This window comes from Leptidea sinapis, chromosome 3, assembly GCF_905404315.1.
Source record: "Leptidea sinapis chromosome 3, ilLepSina1.1, whole genome shotgun sequence".
Taxonomy (NCBI): domain Eukaryota; kingdom Metazoa; phylum Arthropoda; class Insecta; order Lepidoptera; family Pieridae; genus Leptidea; species Leptidea sinapis.
Window position 1 is genome coordinate 16,653,595 of NC_066267.1, and position 6,000 is coordinate 16,659,594.

General features: G+C 33.8%; 1 protein-coding gene across 1 annotated transcript in view; it reads right to left on the minus strand.

The window, feature by feature from the left end:
- The window catches only part of LOC126978997 (uncharacterized), a 262,335-nt gene extending 256,912 nt beyond the window's left edge, over positions 1-5,423 (minus strand). Inside the window, exon 1 of the mRNA XM_050828140.1 lies at positions 5,276-5,423. The gene's annotated coding sequence lies outside the window, so the exon portion shown is untranslated. The remainder of the gene's footprint in view (positions 1-5,275) is intronic.
- Between the last annotated feature and the right edge of the window lie 577 nt (positions 5,424-6,000).

The window sequence follows — 6,000 nt, forward strand, 5'->3', positions numbered from 1 at the left end:
ATTGTCTTGTAAAATTCTAGAGCAATATTACTATATTGTTCTAGAATTTTAACATCTAGCGTACTTAACTTAAAGTTCAAACTAACTTATCTATACTATAATATTATAAAGCTGCAGTGTTTGTTTATTTGTTTGTTTGTTTGAACGCGCTAATCTCTGGTACTACTGGTCCGATTTGAATGATTCTTTCAGTGTTGGGTAGTCCATTTATCGAGGAAGGCTATAGGCTATGTTTTTTTTTTTCAAAATTAGGGATCCGTAATAAAATTGCTATTTTGTAACACAAGGTGTAAAATCGAAAACCTATTTTTGCGTGCGCTGCAAAAACTATTGACAATAGAACAAAATGATGTACAGGCTATAATATAGGCAATATTTTATTACTTATAAAACTATCGCGTAAATTATACTTTATATGGCAAAACAACGTTTGTCCGGGTCAGCTAGTTTAGTAATAAAACGGAAAACCTAATTGCAAACAGAGAACATGAAAGCAATATCTTTCTAAACAATTTGTTATGATTTAAAGTGATAACCCTCAATTCTGGGACTAATTAAGAGAATTAAGACACACATAAAACTGAAAACAAAATTTTATGGTCGATGCGGGACTCGAACCCGCGACCTCTCGCGTTCCATGCGAGCGCACTTTCCGACTGAGTCAACCGTTCGAGTGACGTATCGTCGTAAAATCTTGTATGCCTTGTTCAACTCTCAGGTTGTGGTTTCATCTACAGGAACTACTTTACAGTTGATAACCTGCTCAACCCTAATATTGAAATTGACTTGAGATGTCGCTCTTGCAAATTATCAAATAAGAAACAAACTCCTTTTTGAAAATTAAAAAATGTTCACATCAGACCCAAGCGCCATTTGAGGCAAAGATTAACTGTTTGTAGAGAGTAATCAATCAGCCAGTTATATAAGTATAATAGCATTCCTATTCCCTAATCTATCATAATGAAAATACAAGTAATTGAAGATGGAAAGCTTTTTTAATAATTTTACTTAACATTTGTAGGAAAACTTACACCTAGATTTAAAATTTAAATGCAGACACAGTTAAAGATAATTAAAAGTATTCACGGATAGAAATCTTAAAAGTCATTTACGTGGACACCAATAAGAAAATAATATTTCAACAAGATACATGAAAACATAAATATATGACTTAAGAATTATAATTATAATTAAAAAGTCCTCGGTAAGGAGTTGTTTTAGATGCCTTATCGGGTGAACAATAAATCTGCATGATCTCCGAAGTGAGGCAAATTGGACATGTAAAACATTGGGCATTCTCTTGCAACATCTGAGGAATAACAGGAGCGTTGCCAGCCTTTTAAGGAAGATGTAACGACTTTTTTTGAAGATACCCACGTCGTATGGCCCGGAAACACCACACAAGGAAAGCTCATTCCACAGCTATCCGTGGAAGAAATTTCCTTGTGAACGCCCAGCTTCGTCGAAGCCAATTTGCCTTGCCCTCCAGATGACCGCGTAATTGGGCATCCTTGTCTTGTTATTAGTAGATACTATCTAGTTTTGAAAGAAAAATATTTTTTCATATTATGTATTTTATAGAACTAACTTTGTGTTTGAAGTTTTAAAAAATGTAACAATTTCTGTTTAAATATCCTACAGAGTCCGTTGGCATATTACACGTTACTGCATTATTACACGCCACATATTAGTCGGACGTACAGAGGTTTTGTAGACATTTACTTACAGACGAATTCATAGCCTGCTATTCTCAATGTGTAGCTAGTACAAACTTAGTCTTCTCCCGTACTGTTTTTACACGCTTTTTATTAGCTTCACCTGTATGTATGTTTGTTTGTAACCGATTTATTTAGGCGCGATTTTGACCCCCCCCCCCCCCCCCCCCCCCCCGAACGGCCAGATTTTGGTCAAACTTTGTAGATTTATGGAGGACCGATGACTATACCTACATTTAATTGATAAAATAATACAATTTCTCCAAGATTTTTGTTAATTTATATAATTTTCGTCTATCATCTACATGGCAGGAATTGATGTTAATTTTAAATTTCAACCATTATCTTTAACCGATTTATCTAATATTAGGAAAGTAGATGACCCGGCAAACATTGGCTTGCCATATAATTAATTTTTAGTGTCCAACGGTTCTTTCTCCGACGTATTTTACAAGAAAGTATTAATACTAGAGTATTACTTAATACTCTACTTATTTAACTCTCCCCCGGGAACTATTTAAATTTCCGGGATGAAAAGTATCTAAGATGTTGACCGGCAATATAAGATATCAACATGCCAAATTTTATTAAATTATGTGAAAACGTTGTTGTGTACTACGCTATTTAAGCAAGTAGAGGTTTTTCACTGTCATACGGGAACTCTTTAATTTTCCGGGATGAAAAGTATCTAAGATGTTGACTGGGGATGTAAGGCATCATCATTCAAATTTCAGAGTATCTAAGATGTTGACTGGGGATGTAAGGTATCATCATTCAAATTTCAATTAAATCGGTCCAATAGTTTCAGAGATTAGCCCGTACAGACAAACAGACAGATAAATAAGAAATTCAAATAAAATCGGGACTTGTTCTATTTCTCTTCTTACCTCCCTCTGACGTTTTTGACCTGACGCTTTTTATAATTTTTTTCTTTGTACAGAAATTTGATCTCTACAAATTTATTATAAGTATAGATTTTCAAATAACGAAGAGAATTTTTAATTCAACAATACAAATTAAGTGCAAGTTTAATAAAACACAACCAAACTAAACCAAACTAAAAATTCAATAAAAAGCATGAATTTTTTAGTTTTCTTAACTACGATGATGATGCGGCGGTTGCAGTTCTCTTTACGGAGTTCAGAAACGACCTGTGGCAAACAAATGCTAGCATACCATTCTGCATTAACCATTATTTGTCCCTCAAGAGGAATAGTCGCAACATGGCCGGTTTTGGAGACAAACGTGGCCACCATTTTTTTGGCAACACTCCGTGAACGAACAATTTTTGTTGGCTTTAACTCATTTTCGAACACCCAAACTCGTGACCTCGTACTATATTTTATTTGTGTGGCTATTAAGCCTCATACGCTTGTCAAGCGTGCTATCAAACATAACATGGGTTGCCAGTTTTATTTTTTGAAAACTATGATAGGTGCAGTTGCGAGAATACCAAAACCGAGAAATAAAAGCAAAATATTGGTTCGATGTGAAAGCATTCCATAACCTGTTTCCATCACAATAATAGTAGGACGTGTGGTCCCGGAAATGCTATGAAATACTATGACTTCGGCAAACTAGCGAGTCATGGAGATTAGCCAAGGATAGAAGCGTACTATATTACGCGTCAAGTACATTGGGGACCAAAAAGAGAAATAGATGGATAATCAAAATAAAATATTTTTCAAAGGATTCAAACGCATTTTATTGTTACTGTTGATGCCTTAAACCTGTTATTTCCGGTGCTGGCCAGGAAATTGGAGTTTGTTCTCATGGAGTAATTTCATTGAGATGTAACTCCTCATTGAGACGGTCAGAATCACATCGGCGGTGGGCTCTCAAATACACATTTACCGCCAGAAAGAATTGTAATTAATGGTGGTGGTATTCACCATTTAGGTACCTATCAGTGTGGGTTGCCTGCAGAGTGTGGCTTGTTGAATCTTCTGCTTTGCGTATAACCAAATTGTCCAATGTTTACGCAAGAACCTAATCTAAAATTACAGTGAAAATCACACGTGTTTTAATCCTTTAAAAAGTATTTTATTTAAATGTGTAACACTCGCGTTAATCAAAGAAAATACTATTGACAGGTTTTAAAGGTATAAAGAAAATATTTTGCGGTAAATTTCAAGCCATATAAACTTTATTCAAATAAGGTTTAGCAAATCAATTTCCATTACTGAATCTACCGTATTATGTTCGGAAAATGTAAAGAGATGTCGCTCTTTAAAATCTAAACAATTTGTTATATTAAAGACATGTACTTATGTGTTTTTTATGATAATAAGGGACTAGACAAACAGGAAGTTCAGCCGATGGTAAATGATACGCCCTGCCTATTACAATGCAGTGCTGCTCCGGATTCTTGATAAACCCAAAAATTCTGAACGGCACTACAATTGTGCTCGTCACCTCGAGACATAATATGTTAAGTCTTATTTGCACAGTAATTCCACTAACTTAACTACTACCTTCAGATCGAATTACAGTAACGTTTACATATTACTGCTTCACGGCAGAAATAGGCGCCGTTGTGGTACCCATAATCTAGCTAGCATACTGTGCAAAGGAGCCTCCCACTAGATCCTCTATTTTAGTGGACACATAGTATTAATATCACAGAGTATTTAATTTACCTTTTTACGCACTCGTTTTTGTAAACATTTTATAACTATTTACAATTCATTTTTAAGAAATCCCGTCTCTTACTACTTCATTATTTTTTCACTTTTTTAAGAGATAAAGTGACGAGAAGACCAATAATTTCATCTGTTCGTAAATGATATGCCTTTTCAATAACAATACAGTATCACTCAGGATTCTTGATTAGTCCTAAAACTCTGAGCGGCATCTTAACCCGTCAGTCTAAGACATTAGATGTCTCATTAGCTCAGTAATTTCACTAGACTTACACTTTAGATTTGTTTCGTTATATTAGCTTAAATATAGCATAAAATAATTCCGGTAACTTTCTCAGGTGTTCCCCGTCAGTTTTTCTCACTAGCTTTTAATGCAAATAGTTGAATTTGTAAAAAAATAACAAAAATGCTAAACATATCCTTAACTTTAACGTTAACTTTAACTTGAGGAGTTCCCTCAATTACTCTTGGATTTCATTGTCAAATGACAAAAAACATCCAAACCTTATAAACGACGGAGATTTGAGGAAACCGATATTTAAAATAAAATATACACTCACTTTTGAAGTCGATTAAAAATAGAAAAAGCGTAACAATTTATTATCACTTTCTTTTCTTACTACGTAAAACAATATATTGTACAATCATTTATCAATCATTGAAAAACTAGTAACAATAAAAAATTATAATTATTTAGTAATATTTTCCTTATAAACATGTATAGATCCTATATTTTGAGTTTTTTGATTATATTGTATAAGTATGAGTACAAAAATAGCCTAAAACAGTTTTGATCTATTTATATTTTAAACTATTATTAAAATTACATAAATATACTGCTTCCCTAAGATACCCCTGAGAAGTAAAAGTTGTATGTTTTGGTAGCTAATATAAGATATTATAAACAAAATTACTTACGATAATTAAAGCCACTTCACAGTTCAAACTAAGCACATTCACAATCAATTCAAACTTTTTGAACTTTAATTATCCACAATCGATCACAGCACGTCACTAGTCAGTACTTATTGACGATCGTCGTAGCGACGCTACAAGCTACGCCGGCATACACTTTACAACTGAGAAAACCTCACAGTAGCGCCCTCTTTCGGTTGCGTACGAATCTGCGCAATCCACAAAGTTATTCCGAGACAATTGCCTAAATAAAAGCGAACCCGTAAACTTTTGCGTTAAGGTTTATGAGGGGTTTTAAGGTAAATAAGGTGAACCTCTTAAAATGTCTTCCCCCAAATGTTTTCAAACTAAAAGAAAATGAATTGCTGTTAGAACTGTCGGCTTTAATTGGATTCAGAGCAAATGACCCGAGTTGTTGGTTACACTAGCATTATTGTAGCAATTTGCTTTGTGGTTACTTTGGTTATATGGTTATCGTAACTAGGTACATTATACATGTCACTAGCTGTAACCGCTAATTGGTCAGCCGGTCTTTAGCACCCTGTTATAAAACGCAATATGACATTGATGTCATGATGATGTACATAGTATGATAATCATGTAAACAAGCATTTTGGTGTTTCTTGATTCGGCACACTTGTGTAAAAACTAAACTATTAGATATATTATCATATAACTAATACATTTTTCGAATTAAATTATTTTGAATAGAATAAATTAATTATATA